Genomic DNA, 20,296 nt, shown 5'->3' on the forward strand with positions numbered 1-20,296 from the left:
GGAGAAATTGCCATCGATTTCACTCTTCAGAGTTCAAGAACATACCCTATATTTATCATCAATAAAAGCATTGCCTCCTCGCTGATGGCTGCCCTGACTTTTACTAAACTCCTTCAAACGTTCCAAGTTTGTTTTGCAAATGAAGTTCGCTGGAGCAATACTGCCCCCATCTGCAGTGCTCCAGGTAACACAGGTTTTTAACGGATACCAGAGTTTCAACTGTCTCTATTGATTCAAATGCAAACATTTCACAGATTAGTTAGCAAGCATTTACTTCTAAGAAAGGAGGCAAATATTCTAATAAGTATTCAGAAATGTGTTATTAATCCTGAGTCCCCGAGCTGGCGAGTCATCAAGTTAAATCTAGAAATCAAAGAGAGAAAATTCATCTTCTACATTTTGTACGTATGCTACTGGCTTTTTGGCTCCAGAATTAAACATGACACTTTGTTCAAATAAATCTTTCTCCTGTTTTAGCTCAGAGGAAGGAGGAAGAAAATTCATGACTTACCTCTCAAGTCTTATTTTACAAAACAAAGCAACCCTCATCTGCACCAGAGAGACCTCTGAGGAGGATTAACAGGCAAAAACAGCTCAGAGTTGGACATCTGAAGAGCAGAAGTGTAAACGATTACACAGTATGTTGCTTTTGTCAGAAAATCATCCGTACAAGCATGCTGACAATAAGTTCAGGATGAGCTGCCTCTTTCTTGTCATGTTCTTTTTTTGCTCCAGCATAACTCTCTTGGCCTCACAGGAATGATTCTGAGGGATAAAAGGTCCACAGTGATTTTTTCAAGCACAAACCATGCTTATTTTTATTATTAATTTCACCCTTTTCATGCAAAGAATTGAACAAATAGCTAGGTTTTATGAGGATATACAGCCACGTATGTCATTGGAAACAGGATGACTGTGAAAGTGTTGTGGAAAAGAGGAAGGCTATGTGTGTGTGTATATATATATATATACACATACGTATATATGCCAATTGGTCCTTGAGGACAATTGGCAAAAATCTTTTTAATAAATGCAGGAGCACAAATTTTAACGGCAGCACAAGTAGGTTCTGGGCCACTAAGTGAACAATTCTGACAGCAAAGAGTTAAGATTACCAATGTAAACGGAACAAAAGATGTGCTAAATTGCCAAAGCCAATTTCTGGCTCCTGGATGAAATGTATGCCAACCCCTCACTCTATTATTAGAATTAGAAACTGTTATGAAAAATATTTTGGGTTTCCATGTTTTAAATGCGTGACGCCGGCACCCGGTCCTTCAGTTCAAACGTAGGTTCCAACCCTCACAGAAAGAGAGAGGCTGCATTTTGCACACTCACAGAAGCAAACACCTTTTATTTTGAGCAGCCTGGAAAGAGCCTGCTGAAGCCTGTTTGTTCACTCCTGAAGCTAAGTCCAGAGCAGAGCAATCAGCCACCTAATTTCCTCCACTGAGGTGATTATCTGGTGACTCTGTACCTGCTCTCCCACCTGGAGCTGAAAATACCAGTCAGATATATCACCTTCAGGAACTGAGAACCATTTTTATCTCTGAAGAGATTGGTGCAAAAATTAGAAGGCTTTGATTTTATTCATGAACTGGTTTTTGGCGGGAGGCTTTTGGGGCTCTGAGCTTTCCCTCGGATGGGAGGAAGGTTCCTCCCTCCAGCTTCTTCCTTCAATCTCATGGCTGGAACCTAATGCAAAGCCTAATTCCGTCCTCTCTGACGGAATACAAACCCTTCCCTGCCCAGCTCCTCACATGAGAGGATTTTTACCTCCAGGCTCGAGCACGGAGCCTTTAACCTACCTACACCTCCCACAGAGGGGAAAACCCACCGCTTGGAGTCGCCCTCGAGAGGCCATTCTGTGTCGGAAGCACGAGGCGCGGGCGCCCTCCGGCGGCGCTGAGGAGAGGTGGGCGGAGGCGGGAAAAGAGATTTTCCTCACAACGAGGGAGAGACCTTTCTGGAGAGGAGGTCGCTGTCGCCTGGGCTGACAAGGTTAAGAAAATAAACAGTAAAACACCTGGGAGGAGACACGTGGAGGGCTTCGAGGGGCTGAGGGGTATTGGAATAGCCTTGTGCAGGTGTGTGAGGGTTTTTGAGCTGTTGTGTATGTGTTGGAGCCATTGTTTTAGCAATAAGATGGCATTTCTGGTTCTTAGGACTGGAAAAAGGTTTCAGTTTTTCTCCATGATGTGCCCTCAAGATGTGTTGGAGGTGTTATTTTTCCTCAAACTGCATTATGTTAAATGTGTCTGATAGGTACTGTTGCTGCAGCTCTCTCTGGCATGCTCAATCTGCCAGAGTACCTAGGAACATAAGGAACAAATAAGGCCAATTAAGCCCCAAAACAACCTCTGAGCAATCATTTTTCTCCCCCACCTTCCCCCGAGGAATAAGATGTTTAAAGACGTCTGTATCTGGAAATGTGAGAGTGTATACTATTTGCCACCTAACTGTTGGTAAAAAACTTAACAGAAGATGCTACCAAGTATTTATAAAATCTGCATTCATCTAGACAAAGCATAAGACTTTATAAAGGGGAAGAACCAACTGCCTCAATCTCCTCAGATTCCTCCTAATTGAAATTAGGGGAATGAAATTCATTTTTATGACACAACATTATTTCTTAATATACCAGAAAATGATGTATTCATAAATATAAGGACAGTTCTTCACAGTTTGCTGTTACAAGGAGCAAGAGTATCTAGGAATTAAGATAGCATACTTTCTTTATTTTTCTGAGTAGATAAATCCTGTATCTGCTATCTGTCATTACATTAAACATCATGTTTTCTGAAAATGGAATCAAACAGATTCCAAAGGGATGAATTGGACTAATCATTGTAGTCTGTGTGCTAGGACTGTGTGCTTCATTTCTGCCCACAGTGGAATAAGTTCTTCCATATTGCAACAGGGTTTCTGCACAAATACCAGGACATAGTAAGGCCCTACGATAATGAACCTACAGGAGCCCAGCATTATATTCACTACTAGATTCAGAATCATTCAGTATTAGAGAAGTTATATTTGTGAAATTTAGTGATTTAACTGTTTTGGTGTAGGAACTTTTTTTTGTTTGTTTCTTTTTTCCTTTAAGATGGTGGTTGGATTTAATGCTTTTTATATGTAGTTGTCTACCTAGTATTTGACAGCTTCTCTCAAAGAAGGATCATTAATGAGTTTCAGAGTTAATGGCTAACTGAGAAGAATGGGGATGATTTTTTTCTTTTCTGAAGCCTTGATTTCACTCTGATGAATCAAATCAGTGTCATCTAGTCAATTCTGCCAGCAGCTGGTGGCAGACGCATAGAAAAATGGTCAGACTAAATGTGCTATGTTTACCTCATTATTGCAATGTCCAGGGACTTGAAATGTAGATTTCTTGAACTGGCTGACTCAGCAGTCAAATTTATTAGCCCTAGACATGGCTACATATTCTTCTTTTAATTTGCTTATGCTCGTAGATTATACTCAGCAGTAACTGGGCAGTGTTGATAGAATCTCCACCCTTCCCTGTTGCTGATGTCCCTTCTTCTTGCTTTGACATGAAGAGATTTCAGGATGCACTTCCCCATGCTCTGCATCTCTGTTTGCATCTGTATCCCATAATCTTTAGTAGTGTTATGGAATGAAAATCCAGGTTTCTCAGGATGCATAAATGCAGAGAAATGGCATAACAAAACAGCAAGTTGTTATGCCAATCTATCCCTGCAATTTGCTGGAGGAGAAGACTGTAATCAGCATAATCATTGCACAGTTGAATGTCCTTGCAGGTAGTAGCCCCAGCTTAGCTCAGCTCAGATAGCTGCTAAATTGAGCTAATGTTAAAAATAGAATGCAGCTTGCTTGATGACTCCAAATATGGCTGCTGGTACAGCAGAAGGTTCCCTTCCAATATGGGATGGTCAGGTTGCTTTAGGGGAGTCACGGTTTGGTTTTCTGGTACAGAATGATGAAGACAGAATCCTTAGTGCAGTCTCTCACTACTCTTGGCAAAAAAATACTTGACTAGAAACCAAAGAAGCAAATCTAGTGAAACACAGGATAAGAATGTGACCAGTTTTTTCCACGTGCTATCTCAGAGCATTAATGTTAGCCATCTGTTGTCAAATTGCAGGGAAACTTGCATGACAGTGTTATAATTCTGTTTAAAACCTCATGTCCTAACTCCAAGCACTGTCTTCTCAGCTAATGTATGGGGAAGCAGATCAGGGCTCCATTGGAACCAAGCATGGTCAGACGTAGTTGTCACAGTCAGTCAGCTGTGATTCTCTCAGGGTGAGGGAAATTTTTTAGAGTATGATGTTACATTTGCCTTTTTTGGTTCAGCATCCTATTGCTGGCCATGTCTGCCTCCTACATTTTGATTTGACTGGCACATAAATCCCAAGAATCTACAGGTGAGCTGCTGCTCTACCAGAAGGAAGAGTGATTTTCTACTGCTCAGTGTTTTAGTTCTTTAGGATGTAAATTTTGCATATAACATGTTTTCCTCAGTTTATTTTCATCATAAAAAGTAACTGTGATACCTTTTGAGTATGGCATTCCCTACTTTAAATGTTTGTCAGTGGAAACAACTTCAGTATTTATCACATTGTGCAGTGCTAACAAACTGACAGACCAAGAAACAGCATAGGCAGGTACTTGCTGAGAACTAACTTCTGTGGCACACTGAATTCTTAGAAATTAATAAAGGTTATGCCATATCATCTGACAGAATGCTCCAGTGCAGAGCATATGTTGTATAAAGTATAATTGACCATGTTTCTCATTGTTAACGTTTCAGAGTTAAACGTTCAAAATCTATCTCTTGTATCTGTTCATCCACAGCACCTTAGTAAGCATAGTTTTTGCCTCAGCGCCAGTCATAAATAAGCACAGGAAGGGAGCCAGGTTTTATTTTAAAACTGAAGACAGAAGTCTGCTAGAGAGATAAAAGTAATTTGATTGATAAAGATCTTTATTTTGGCTTAGTGCTAACTTTCCCAATGAGCGCTCAATGAAAAATATTTATCAGATCTTCCCACCCCTCTTCAGAGTACACTATTGAAAGTAGGAAGAGTAACTATTGTAACTATTTAATATTAACTATGTAACTATTTAAAAGAGAGGTTAACAGTGTTACTGACCATCGGTTTTACATCCTCCAATGCAGTTCAATTCAGGTTTGCCTCGTTAGCACAGTTGAACTGTCAAGTCCCAAAGATACTCAGTAGGTCTGGAGCTGTCCCTGGCAGGATTAGCTCCCTTCTGTGATGTTATGGTGGCATATTATGGCCACTAGGATCACATAACCAGTCGGTTGCCTCTTTAATCTTGTGAGAGGCATCTAGATAGCTTGCATTTTAGTATTTCCACACTGCTAGCAGTATACAAATAATGGATCTGAATATACACATTGTCGTTGTTTCCTTATCGGAAAGAAAACACTGTTGTATCCAGTTCAATCCCTCAAAGGCTTATGTCTGAACACACGATAAGAACTCTGAAGTGTTACAAGAATTGAGTGCTGCATCTTAGGAAAACTGACTAAAAGAGCGGGCTTGTTGCAGAGGGCTTGCTGTCTGGCACCTGCTTTTTTGTTTGTCAGATGATGAATATTCTTCCATAGGGGCTGCAGGGCACAGGGTCCTCAGCAGCTTCTGCTTCAGGCAAACCGTAGCACATTGAGCCTCTTCCCTGCCTGTACTCTGCTGCCCTGCCACCTTCCCAGAATTTGGCCAGCTGTACTCTTCATGTGAGCGCCTGATTCACAGTGCAATTGGGGTGTTCCAAAGATTAAAAACTGCATGAAATTTCTGAATGGGAAAGTGCCTGGTAGCAGTGTCCAAGAGCAGTGTATTAGCACCGAAGATGAATTTATTTTCTGTAACTTACACTTTGTGGATTCTCCTTGTTTGTTTGTTTGTTAAATATGTAGAAGAGAACAAAATATAGATTGTGGATAAGTGAGTGTGGATATGTAATACCATGGTACAGCATTAACAGGTTGTAAGAGAATTTGATTCAGGGTCTGCTTAAATCTACTTGGTTCCTGCATAAATTATTCATCATAAACATTGAAGCAGCCCTAACACTTTAGAAAGACCGTACCTTAGTCAGTAGATTGGTTTCTTAGCAGGAATATAGGAAAGACAAAATTGGTCTGACTCAGAATCACACTGACCAGTTTTGAAACTGCTGATCTGTTCTTCGTATAAGCTCTGCTTAAATTGTTATGCTCCCATTGTGATTAGTTTTAGGAAAAAATAATACGTTTTAGCAAAGTTGCCAGTTCTGTGTGCAGGTGAACCTTAAGTTCAAAGCAATGCTTTGAGTCTGTAAAATGCCAGCACTCTGGAAAATCCAGAGTATCTTCATAGAAAGAACAGTTTTGTTTCAAGTATGCCTTTGCCTCAAGTCCTGATTAGTAAAACAAACTGATGTTGCACTTTGTCCCAGACGTACTCTGAAATGCCCAAGTGTTTTATTTCTGCAGATAGCTCAGCTGTTATAGAAAAGGTTGCCTAGAAAACACTCTGAGATACTAGTATTTTCATTTTAAAATTTGTCCATTATACATTAAGTAATACGTGGGCTTACAGGTTAAAAAGGAGATGGCAAAGTTGTCATTTTTAAGTAAAGTTTTTCTGTTCTCAGTGCTGGAAAGGCTAGTGGCTGTATGGGGAAAAAAATGCTCTCATAATTAAAACGTTACTATAATGTTTTTGACTTTGCAACAGTAGCAGTAACCTTTTTATGATGTTTATTTGAAACACTGATGTTAGGTATATTCTCCTTTAGTCGTATCTAGATTTTTTTACTTATTGCTGTCTGATGACTTTCTAGAGAAGTGTGATCACATTTAGAAAGTGTTTTGACAGTCTTAAAGTTAACACAATTTTTCCCCCACCACTTCTTAATTAAAACTATCAAAACCCACCAGAACAGTATAAGATGCTGTTTTGCAAGAAAACTGACCTTGAAGTAGAGCTAGAAGCTGTGGAAGCTTTCAGCTATTGTTTGCCTGGTTGCTGATACACTTGCTTTTTTGACATCCGTGTTTTTAATTTCATTTAGAATTGCTTCTGTTTCTGCTTTATGTAAATATCCTTTCCCTCTTTGTGGAGGCAGGCAACTTTTTGTTAACAAATAAATGATAATGACAGGTAGCACACTGAGTTGAAAAACCAATGCAGCACAAATTCTAATGTTTGTAATACAGAACATAAGGCTACTTTGTTTAAAAAGTAATACTAGTAATTCATGGAGTTTGAATAGGATTACATTTATTTCAAGCATGGTTTTTCTCCCATAGTACATACTGGTGGAACAAAACCACGTCAGTCCCAATATCCTATGCATTTTTCATTTTTCTGCTTTTCAAAAGCTGTATTTATTGAACAGTAGGTCTTCCTTATTCTTAGGTATTCCAAGTGCTTTAGTTAGGAGTTGTACTGTACTGAAGTTGTATATTAGAATATGGCAGCAGTTTACAGGCAGGTTTGGCCCAGTTCTGTGACTAATGGGGTGGGGGAATCCCCAGGTCCATGCCTCAGGAAGGAAGAAAAAGGGAAAGGGTAGAAAGATGGGCCTAAAAACAAAATAGTGGCAATGATCTGAGAAGGAAAGCTAATTTACTAAGTATAATATCAGAATGCAAGATAACACAATATAATACAATATAATTAGAATTAAAGCTAATAAATCAAATAAAATGAGAGAGAGTGCCCAAAAACCAAAGGCCTTATTCTAATGCTGAAGGCGAGATGGCTAGGGAGCACACACACTGCCGAGACGAGCAGAAAGGGAAACGGGGTGTCTCGTGACCTGTGAACAGTTTCATCTTTCCCTCTGAATGGAAAATGGAAACACAAAGTCCTCTGGGGTATGTAGTTCTTCTTCTCTTCTGAGAACCGGGTACCCAGAAATCGGCAGTCCTCAGAACTGGAGCATTAACTTTTTAACTCCCAGTGCACTATGTGACGTTATGATGTGGAAACCATGTCAGAATATGATGCCAAATTGCAAGTATTTATGATGAAGAAAGATAGCACTTTGTATCAAGCAGGCTTTGCAGGGAGTATTTGGCATAGATACAGGTGGAATAGCAGAGCTGCCTAGGAAAACTGAGCATTTCTGCTAAAGGTCAACACTAAGTTCAGCAGGATTTTACTCTCTGGAACACTTCCCAGTGTCTGCCAGTGCTGATGCTTAAAATCGGTCTGTCTGTTATTTGGAAATAAATCAGCGATCCTTTTCTGTTCTCTCATCAAATATCACTGCACTCTAAAAATTTACAGTGCTTGAGAAAATACATAGTACCAAACCTGGACAAGGCAAGAATATATGTTGTGGTAGTCATCTGATGTAATTAGGTGGAATATGGGTTAGAAATCACATTCCTGATAACTGGAAATTGATCTGAAGAAGCTAGATGGAAGCTCTGTTTTGTCAGTAACCAGAAGGAAGATTGCAGTAGTGTTAGCTGTCAAGACCAGAAGTTTATTAAGAATTTTTCCATCTTCATGACTACACATTATTCATACAGAATTCAGTCCTTATTACCTGAAGATATGCCTTATTCCAGTGATCTAAATTCACTGAAATTCTAATAAGACTTTTGTTAATGAAACCATATCAAAATTTTACTACATTTTTTCCTTGAGTATTAGGATATGGCTGCATACCATTTTCCTCTGCTTGAAAAAGCAGCTTATCTTCAAAAAGAAGTAAAATGTAACAATCACAAAGGCAAGGTTTTTGCTGTGAGTTTGGCAGCCATATGTCTTTCCATGAAGGGGACTGTGCCTAGGGACTGTCCTACTGAAAGCAGTGTGGAACAGGATTCTTCTGGCCAGTGAGAAGTGATCTCACTTAGATGAGCTTCCTGCTTCTCAAAGTTCTCATTTGAAATTCAGTTGCTAAGGCTTTCTTAAAACTGCATCAGTCACGAACTCTTTTGCTTTATTCATAATGCTAAAAGCTTCCTGGGAATTAAAAAACACAGCTGTAATGTTTATTTCATCTCTTTAAGTAAGAGCTCTGGAACTTAATTACATTGTTTGCCCAAACAATTAGATTTTAATTTACATATATAAGGTCTAGAGATTACATGTGAGCTTTACATTCTCACTGTGGAGACTAGTTACATTACCAAAAATAAGCGTAATTTTTCCAGAGTGCAATTTTTCCATCATCTTGCTTGCAGGGGTCCTTTATGCTTACATACTGCATACCTTCAGTCCCAAGATATGACCCTTCCCTTCATGTCGTCTATTAAAAGTTTCCACTGGCCGCATTTAAGGATGAGTGCACCATATGGATATGTAACATTATATTGTTGTAGGCAAGGTCCATGGAGGCTGACACCAGGATAATTAAAATAGATATCTTCTGTGATAGTCATTCGTGAGTAGTGATAATCTTGTGTAATTAGCATGTATAATACTTGCAAGCTGGGGTCCCTAAGTTGCCGGTATCCTGTATTTGAGTATCTAAATACTGATGAGCTTTTGAGAGGAATCGGGTAATCACAGATTCTTCTAATTTTATTGAAAGTATTAGGTGGGCAGTACCTTTCAAAATGTGGTGACATCAATTTACTAACCTAAATGGAAATATTAAGGGCATAGCTTTAAAAATCAAGATTGGAAGACACTAGGCTTAGCCTTCTTCACCTTTTTTGTTAATAGATTTTACATTCTATGAAGGTACTGTGACAATTGCCTGCAGATGCTGATAAATTTAATTGCTATCTCGTAGTATTTAAGCCACTGTTTTCCAGAGATAGGTTAGATCTCCTCTGTCTCTCCTGAGAATTAACTGCCATGGATCCTTTTGAATTTCTAAATAATGAAGTACATACTGTCAGCATTCCAGAAAACCTAAAACATTCAGGGATTTTCCTAGCTTCCAAAATAGCTGCAAGCTTCGTTTTTGCATAGAAGCCTCAAGACATAATTAAACAAAGAGAATTTGTTAGAAACCCTAGATTTCTGTTCAAGACGTCCCAGGAAGGATGTTAGGAGTAAGGAAACAGACTATGAGAATAAACAGAGGAGATTCACAGTAAATCTTCCCCTCGTTAGTTGTATTCAACCTTTCTTTATGTAAACAATGCTTACTGTAGATGTGACAATATGTTGCATAATCTGTTGATTGCACGTTTCTGTGCATAGCTTGCCTTTTTTCCTATGACTCTCTGCCAGAAATACAAAGCATAGCAAAGAGTTAGCGGAAAGGAAGAAAATGGCAGACCTGGGCATCTTTTCTATTTCTTATACCTAAGTAATGAGATCCAAGTCAGAAGTAACATACGAGGAGAATTAGGTTGTTATCGGCTACAATATTCCCACCAGGCTTTGTTGGAAGTGAACACTGAGTAGCCAGCAGAAAAATGCAGGCACTACTTTCTGTGAAGAAGGCATACTGGCCCTTTTGCATGACTTTCAGTTTAACAGAAGCAAATGGTTTGCAAAAAGGCTATAGTCTTCTTCTAACTTGACTACTGACGGAAAGGATCAAAGAATGCAATAAAGGAAACCCAACCCTCTAACTGTTATAGAGACAGAGTAAACATTTGAAACAGGATGTGTGTTCAAGTATGGCTGCAGCTCCCAGGAGATGGTCAAGCAAAGAGCAGCCATCTTCTCAGCAGCTTCTCGTTACACATCCTCCCCTAAGAAGGTCTCTCCAGCAGAGAAAAGTCTCCAGTTCACTCCCTATTGATTACACCACCTGATGACCTTGCCACTAGCCCCAGCACCTCTGCCTCCTCCGACTGCCTGTGAGGAAGGTGGCTCTCCAGAGGCTGCAGCCGCAGCTGTTATCTCTTGAAAGCACAGGCTGCCACTGATGTGTTTGAGTAGAGATTTTCCTGTAATGAATGAGTGATGAGTAAAATACAGCAACTAGCTAATGTGCAATACAAAGGGAAGACAACATATATGTTCTACAGTGCTCAAGTTTAGAACTGGTAAATTTCTTTATTCAAGTAAATATATAGGATTTTGGGTTGCTTAGTATCAGTATTTTCAATAATAGGCAACATAGCTGTTTAGTACCAATATTTTTTATAGCTGATAAGGTTTCTGAAACAAATCTAAAAATGTCCCCAAGTTTACTGAAAATACAAATGTAAGTCTGTGTCTTTATAGCCCTTAAGCATTACTTTTTTCTGCACTACAAAATATATAATGATGATGCACATTTTCCAGGTAGTCTATTAATTTCTTGTCATTGAGCCAGGCTGTCAGCTCTACTATATTACTTCAATTTGCAGAAAGACTCCAGCAAAAAGGTACAGAAGGAAAAGTGAGTAGGCTACTAACTTTTCACATATTCAATTACCAAATGCCTTTTAAAAAAAAGTTATTTCCTTCTTTCTTCAAGTCTGAAAATAACCGTTTCTCTTAGTGGGCACATAAGCACCTTACAAGTGTCAGAGTAAGAGAGATATAGAATCATAGAACTATAGAATGGCTTGGGTTGGAAGAGACGCTAAAGCCCATCCAGTTCCAACCCCCCTGCCATGGGCAGGGTTGCCATCCACTTGATCAGGCTGCCCAGGGCCCCATCCAGTCCGGCTTGGAGCACCTTCAGGGATGGGGCATCCACAGCTTCTCTGAGCAGTCTGTGCCAGGGCCTCACCACCCTCTGAATAAAGAGTTTCCTATTAATATCTATCCTATATCTCCTCTCTTTTAGTTTAAAACCTTTCTGCCTTGTCCTATCACTATCAGATGGTATAAAAAGCCAATGTCCCTCCTGTTTATAAGCTTCCTTAGGAAGCTGCCAGTGGAAGGCTGCTATGAGATCTCCTCAAAGCCTTCTCCAGACTGGACAAGCCTAGATCCCTCAGCCTGTCTTCATAGGAGAGGTGCTGCAGCCCTCTAAGTGTTATTGTGGCCTTCTTCGGGACCCATACACCTAGCTCTAAGATAGTTCTGGTACAGAAAGAAATCTAACATAAAAAAGACTAATTTTTCCTGCTTCTCAGCTGGGTTTTTTGTTGTTGTATTTTTAACTGAATTGTAGCATGTTTGTATTGTGCTGCAATCACATAAACGCAAGCTTCACAGTCACTTCATCTTTTTGTGTTTTAGAAACATTGGGATCTTCTCTCTAAGTGAAGAGATATATCTAAAGCAGCTGGGCTGAACAGTCATCCTGACTAGAGTATGAATATTATTGCTTATTGGCCTTTGTTTCTTCTTGCTAGCTGGCTGTGCAAAGATGTAGTACATATTTGTTAGCTAGCCTGTATTATTAATGCATGTCTAGATACTAAGAAATGCCTGTTCATGAGCAGAGTGCAAATGTTTGTGGCATTTTGCTATCTGAATGCTGAAGTGCCTGTGTGTGTTCATGTAAATTTCTGTACCTGTAGAGCAACACAATCTTCCTCTGCAGTGTGCCTCAGTTCTGGGTTTCAGTTGTTTTATGGAATGTGTAGATATCTCTACAACTGGAACTGGACCTAGGCTCCAGATTGTTCCTATGTAGACCACGGGAGGTCTGACAAGTAAGAACCATGACTTTCAGTCAGTTGCCTATCACTACTCAGTTCAAAGAGAAGGATAAATGGCATCTATCATTTTAAATTTTATTAGCTGGCTATGTATATAAATGTATGCATACACCCAGTTACCTGCATACCTGGCTCTTTTGGTTTTGCCTACTTTTATTTGAGGGTCAGTGATTATCACAAAAATGAAACAGTCCAAGTTCTGTCCAGAGAAGGCTCCAGGGTGGGCTCAGGCACACAGTGGAAGATAGACCATAGTTGTTCATCAAGTACTGCTGAGACTGTGTCAGTCTGTAGATGTTTCTGTTCAGTCAGACAGGCATTGCACCAGTTGAATTCTGTGCTAATTATTCAAAGATTTGGAATTTCTGGTTTCATTCCTGGCTATCAGTAAGTTATATTTTTCTGTACCTTAGTTTTCTCATTGGTAAAATGCAGATGACACCATTATTTTCCTTCTTATAGTCGCTACAGTTTCACTGGCAAAGAGTGAGCATAAGTATTATTTAATATAAAGCACTTTCTCTTGATTCCCCAAACACATTAAAGGGAATATAGAACTTTTGTTATACTCTCCCTTGAACAGACGTGCCAAAAATTATAATGTTCTTTTAATAACCTTGCCTTCTCACTCATTTTTTTACTGGACATCTTACTGTTTGAAATTTTATTTTCTAGAAACTTTACTTCGGGTGGAATGGTTAAATAATATTGTTAAATAAATTGTGACTTTTTTTAAAATCTGTGATACCATACTAACTGGTCATTTTTTCTCTAGCTTCTCAGCCCATGGAAACTCACAGGAATACACCTAAGAAACCTACAGGAAAAAAAAAAAAAAAGATTAAAAGGCTACAAAACCTGGTGGAAACATTACAGATGAACAGCCAAGGTGTGAGAATTTACTGAATAAATTCCTATTTTATTTGAAATGTCTACATTCGCTAGAAACTGTTCTTACCTGCCAAAGCACTACCTGCATTCTTACATGATGTAATTTTAGATGTACCTATTTTAGCAATATCCACTTCTACGCTATTCTACTCATTGGAGAGTAATTAGATTAACTACACTATGCATTGTTGCTTAGCCTCTAAACTCTAATAAGCTTCAAGATCCTTAACTTTCCAAACATGGCATCTGATCAGGGTGCCATCGTGTGTTGTCAGGTCCAATTAAATGAAATTTTAAGAGAGCTGATGACTCTTAGAGAAACCGAAAGATATTATGACAGCAATGGTCTCCAAAAACATTGTCACCCAACAGTGGCCTTAGAAGCATATCCTTTCTTCAACTTTGTTTTTTTTTTAAATCTGAGTTGACCACAGTGACCATGGAGAACTTTTGAATTTCTGTTCTTGCTCCCTTTGAGCTCACTGCTAAAACCATCATGAATCCTGACTATGATGGCAGAATGCCAAGTGAAATGGAATTTATTTTCTCTGCGCTTTTTCTTGCTTCCTATTCCGATCACTCCTCCTTTTCCCTTTCAAGTCTCCTTGTGTGGATTTGGGAAATGGTGGTTTTCCTTCATCATATAGTTCATGTATGCCAGGGACATGTAAGTATCCTGACTTATGTAAAAGTAATCAAATTATTTACATAAAGTATAAGGTAAAGGTTCTCAATTTTATTCTTCACCATCGCAAATGTCCTTAGGTAGTCTGTTTTCTATATCCTACTTTACAAATGTATATAAGAATCTGAAATGTGTCATCTGTAACTATATGAAGGAGATCAGTTTTAAAAAACCCTCTTATATGCACAATGAGCAGTCCTGTTGTCATGAGCATTGAGCCAGATGTATTGGCATTGTCCTGTAAAAGATATTTTAAAACCATTAAGATTTTCCACTACTGCACCATTTGGCATGTAGGCTCCAGAAAGCAGATTAGTTGGAGTCTGTCCATAACTAGACTCATCTTTCCTACATCTGAAGAAGTGCAAATCAAAGTTGTACTTATAAGAGTTCAATAAACACAGAGAGTAATGTGCAGGAGAGTATTAGAAAGCTCTAGGAGTCTGCTTCTGAGGTCTCAATCGTTTTAACATAAGCTGTTGTTCAGCTAATCTGTTCTTCTATTTTAAGCTTTGTCATCAATGATCAAAGTTCAGGAAATGAAGATTGAGGAAGCAAGTGAAAATGAGAACAAAGCTATTAAAGTGAAGAGATTTGTTTACATTAATGACTACTTTCAAGTAAGTTGTGTTTAAAATACACTTTATTTTTAAAGATTGATAATTAATGTTCTCATAGTTTTGCAATTCTTACCTTGATCCAGGACACTCTTTACAGTTGTTGCTTTTAAGTGAGTGGGAAGTACAGAGGAGTAAATATGCATCTAAATACAGACTTTTCCACTGGCATACATTGCTAGTAGCCACATGCTGTGAATGACACTGGCCACCGAGCACTGCCAACTGCTTCATGTTCGAGTAGGAGTTTTCTTCCGCGTGTTCTGAATCTTGCACAATATTTCAGGTCCTCCCAAAGTTAGCTTTGGAGCGGTTTGTTGGGCATTTATTCAGCATTCTAAAAGAAATCCTTTCCCCTTCACCCTTATAGTTAATGTTACTGGTTCTGTAAATTCCAGCTAATCTGGATGTCCCAGAGCTACCAAGTATTTCCAGTTTAAGCAGGAAACCGAACCATGGTTCTTGTTAACTTTGTGGTAAAGTAGTGTTCTGAACCATGTGACTATAACTGCAAGACTGCACAGATTTCATCCTATACCATGATTTCTTCAAGCAAAATGGACTCACAAAACCATATTTTTGGTGTAATTTTCACTACTTGTTGTTGTATTTGCTTTGATTTTTAGTACAAATGGAGACTACAGTCTGCCCTGGGTTAGCTTTGACTTAGAGCTGAGACAGTGTATGTTGCTGGTTTATTTGTGACTTTTGTCCTTTTTCAGTCCATGTACCTCAACGAAAACTAAAACAGGGGAAGTTTAAGTGGGAAAACAAATTCATTTTGAAGCTGTACTGACTTAGTTGTTTGTTTGTTTGTTTGTTTTTACTTGCATACTATGCTCCACCAACCATTTTAAAAAGAAGTTTTCTAATATAACTGGGCATATTACTTCTAGTTGCTCTCCAAAATATTCTACAGTTGTGTCACGTACAAAAACATACAGCCTTCCCTTAGCATGTGTCTAAGAATAGTGTTTTTGAAGGCCACTTCTAGTATAAGATTTATTAATAAACATGAAAAAATGTTTAGCACATCTGGCATACTTTATTTTAAAACTTTCTATGTCTTCTGACACTTGAGAGTTGCAAAGCAGTATAGAAACGATTTACTGCACTTAAAACAGTTAACATTATAGGTGATGCTGAAAATAATTAGAAAGTATTAAGATAAATAAGATCATTAAAATATCAGATTAATTTGTTAAAGCCTCATCAGCATTTGACAGTGTATCAGGGAATAGTATAGTTGTATAAGAAAGACAAAAGCAAGGAAGAACTTTGTACTTATCCTGAATTTTTGAGCGTTTGCCATATGATTTATGTCTGTGGACTGTTTGTGAAGAACAGATTAATAGTTCTTCCCCTTCAGAGACTAGAAAGGTTCTCTGAAATGTCGGAAGATGCTGCTTTATCGGCAGGAGACTTCTTCCTTTAAACACTATAAGGGGCAAGGTGTCCCCCTGCAATAATTGGTGTGCAAACAAAGAAGAGGGGCTGAACAGTGTACCTGGGTCAGCAGGAGGTGGCATTGAGGCAAGAGCCCTACCTTTAGCATTTTTCTTCACTGTCTACTTTTCGAAAAGTCGTGATTGCCTTAGATTTGTGGCAGCACAGAGTGCCTTGCTTGAATTCAAGGGGTTTGCAGTCAATCCAGTGATTTTTGTCCAAACCATGACTAGTATCAGTAGCCCTGCAAAAGTAGCTTCATTAGCGCAAGCCCATCCAGATACAGTCTAGGTTTTGTTGCCTTTAAAGCTGTGCAACTATACCCAGAATATCAAACCTCTGAGTTTAAGGTCTCTTTGTGAAGGAAGAAGAGATCGGTGAGTTGTTCTGAAGATGTCTTTAGTCATTGCCAAAAGTATTTTGATTGAATTCAAGTAATTCTTGGTATTTCCCAGTCACTTTTTTCCACCGGCTTTATTTTTTTTCCAACAGTATTGCTTTAGTCAAAATGTTAATAAAGGCACCCTCACTTTCCTAGGAATGGGTTGCATTGAAAGGATCATTTATTTTAGATGACTAATGTATCGCAGTTTGTGCACATATTCAACAGATCTACAAAGTTTTACTAAGAAAAGGTGAGGTGTAGAGAGTGAGACCAGTAAGTTGTAGAAGGTCAATGAAAAGTGCATTCTAAGTTGAGTTTAAGGAGCGAAGCCGAAAGGAGTTTCAAAAGGCTGCAGTCTTGTGAGAATAGAAGGGAGCAGGTGGAAAGGTACAAATTGCCAGAGAGAAAGGAGATCTGCCAAGCAAAAAGCTTAACATCCTCGTGCTGGAATCTGGCAGAGTTGGGAACAGGTCTGGGCTTCCAGCAGAGGGACTGGGAAGGCCTAGGGGGAGGTAAGGGGCCGTAAACACAGAGGCCTAATATATACATCCTGGACTTGCAACACAAATAGCGCCTTGTTATTCTATGTTGTACAGGTGGATGACAGGAGGACAGTTAGGCAAATGTTGACCACAGCAGGACATCACAGATGGCGACCAGCATACTACAGATAAAATCTAACTCCAGCCTAGTATATTTGAACGGATCGGGTAAAGAGTGCCCAAACAGTAAGTTTATCTCCCAAAGAAAATGTAGGTTGGGTATGGTTTTTTGCAGAGGCAACTGCAAAATAAATAGGAAGCAGACAAGATGCAATGCAAGTTTCTGTACATGATTTAAAAGTAGTTAATGTTCAGAAAGAGCCCTGTCCTCATCCAAGCTGCAGGCTGTTTGCTCAGTTTCCCATCTAGGGATACCGTTTGGCATCTGTACACCAACCTACTTCACAAATAAGACTAGATTGTATTTCACCTAAAAGTAATCACATTGTCTAATAGTTTGTTTTCATCAGCCTGAGCTGGTCATTGTAAGCTGTAGGCCTTTGGTTGCAGTTGTGAGTGAGGCTATTTATTATTCTTTTCTAGAAATTCTGAGCTGCTGACTGCTAGATCCACATAGGAATGTCAGTAAGAATCTTTTTCTCACGTATAGCTTCGTTAGTCTCGCAGCCAGGACACTGTTATACAAGTCCCATGCCATTCTAGCACAACCATTTCTATGCAGCAGGATAGCTTTGTTCAAATCTATGTTGTTGTGGTTCAGCCAGACAGACAGCTAAACAGCACAGTCATTTGTTCACATCCCCTCCATGTGCACCCTGCAGTGGACTGGGGAAGAAAAATGGAAAGTGCAAGAGCTCGTGGCTTGAGATAAGGACAGTTTAATAAAACAGAGAAAAGGAAAGAAAAAATAACTGTCCCGTTGCTAATTTGAGTCAGTTGTCCTGGTTCTGTCCCTTCCTAGCTCCTTGCTGGCACGGTGGTATGAGAATCTGGAAAGTCCTTGACTTAGTGCAAGCACAGCTCAGGAACTAAAATGTCCGTGCGTTATCAACATTGTTCTCATCCTAAATCCAAAACACAGCACCATACCAGCTACTAGGAAGAAAATTAACTCTATCCTAGCCATAACCAAGACACATTTTCAGACTTGAATGAATAGATTGTTCAGTAATGAGGAACTGCCTCTCTGAGAAGTCAATAATCAACTGCAGTATTCAACAACACAGAAATCCAAATTTCCTTTTTTCCACCATACAAATGGCATTTCGTTTACATAGCATAAGCCCTGCAGGGCAAGCAGTGATGTGAACAGGATCATAATTTAGATTTTACAATAAAAACACAATGCAGGTCACTGTAGAAGCCTAGTTCGATCATTGAGCAAGATGATGAAATCATGAGGACTGTACGTGCAGTCTGCTGGATCAAAGTGCATGGTGTTTAACTAAAATATTATCCTCAATTTGAGGGACTTCTTAGGGTTAGCCTGTTTGAAACATGTTCATTATTGCATTAAGGAATCTATTCTAGTGTAGGTTAAGTGGCTTTCTGGCGAATACCTTAATCTAACGCCACCATTAATCTACTCAGATAAATCTGTAATATATGTATAAATACACTCAAATGGCAATGGCTGTTCAACCAGTGCTTAAACCTAAAGTTGACATTATCTCACTGTTTGAAGAGATGGTGAAAATGGGAAAAACTTTAGATCTCTTGGAATAACAAGTTTTGCACAGGCATCTGTGATTCATGAAGATGAGCTTCTGTTTCAACTATGTATGTGTGTATATTATTCTCCTTGTTAGGTAAGAGCAAAAATGTAGCTGAGTTTCAAGGCACTTAGTTTCAGCATAGTTCTTATTCACTTGAAGCCAGATGTTACTGACTGAAACCCACAGAAATGTTTTGTCTGTTCACTGGCAGCACACGTGGACAGAACAGAGCTTTCTGCTGACCCATGGAAAGCACAGTCATAATTAAAGAGGAGAAATAGTTGTTACAATGAAGCAGTAGCCCCTTTGATGAAACGAGCCTCATGCTAATAATTTTTAAACCAAGGGTATGCTAAATAGGTCCTAATCCTTTTAAATTCATGTGGTAAATAATTAAGTCTCATATTAGTTTTCTGTTGAGAGTTCAGGAGCAGTGTGTACACTTTTACCTGTTTAAGATCACTGAGGTAGCAGCAATCAGCTGCTGAATTGTCAACTCATTCCTCCCTCTTTTGCACCCAGTTTCTAGTGACCCTACATACCTTCCAGACTCTACAACTCTTCTCGCACAGAAGCAGGGGTGCTTTTCTTCCTAGGCTAGCAGTAAACAACAAGATTGCAGTGAGTCTTGAATTCAACTTTCACGCCCCATTTCCTACCTTATTCTCGTGTAGGAAAGGTCCCTTGAGGAAGGAAAGCAAACTTCTTCACCTGAATCTTTATGTTGTTCAAGACAACCAGCAAGCAAAGATAATGTTGGTACTTGAAGTAACTAACCCACAGAATAAGTCTCTGTTATACATATGACCATTGGGAGGGGCTTGGTTTACCTGAGAATGCAAACTAGCACTCTAAAACAGTCTAGAGCGCCTATTCAGACTGCTGCACCATGTAAAGCAGGAAAACATAATAGAAACAATGAGCTTTGCAATGTGCTTTTGAAGTGTATGTTCCAAACCTCCTATAAAACTATGCTCTCCAGGTTTGTTCTAGTAAAGGTATGTTTGCAAACTGGGTTCCTCATTTTTGGGAAGAGCTTGCTGCAAGCAACACTGTATTTGGAACAAACAATATGAAAAGCAGCCAGTGGAGCAGGTCTCTCATTTTTATAAAATAGAAGCAACTAGTTGAGGTTGGAAGTGTTCTGTGTACTCTGGCTTATTTAGAAGGCTTCAAATATTTTCACACAGCAAAGACTGGTCATGAAACAAGCATACAAAGTATTTTTCAGCAATAATGTAACATTTTCAGAAGCAGCATATGCCATGTAAGTATTTCAGGAAGAATCCTATCCCCTAATTATTTCAGCAGATTTAGTTCTGTTACCTTTGTTTAAAACCTGCTCCCACTCTGACGAAGTAATTTATTAAGCCCAGACAATCGTTTCTGACCTTTGCTCTCTATCTCACTGTGATGATCCAACTGAGGGGGGGAAAAAAAAAAAAAAAAAGCAAGCATCTGCCAAACCTTCCTTTGAGCTGGAGTGCTTCCTAGAGAGCAGGGAGTAAGATATGAAGTACTTAAACCATTGTCACTT

At 39.1% G+C, this 20,296-nt stretch overlaps 1 long non-coding RNA gene across 1 annotated transcript; it reads left to right on the plus strand.

Annotated features, from left to right (window-relative positions):
* LOC110397653 lies at window positions 1,960–20,264 on the plus strand. The gene is made up of 4 exons (XR_002437903.1): window positions 1,960–2,087; window positions 13,293–13,406; window positions 14,604–14,713; window positions 17,138–20,264. It is a non-coding gene; the product is annotated as an uncharacterized LOC110397653 (long non-coding RNA).

The sequence above is a fragment of the Numida meleagris genome, chromosome 4 (assembly GCF_002078875.1).
Source record: "Numida meleagris isolate 19003 breed g44 Domestic line chromosome 4, NumMel1.0, whole genome shotgun sequence".
NCBI lineage: Eukaryota > Metazoa > Chordata > Aves > Galliformes > Numididae > Numida > Numida meleagris.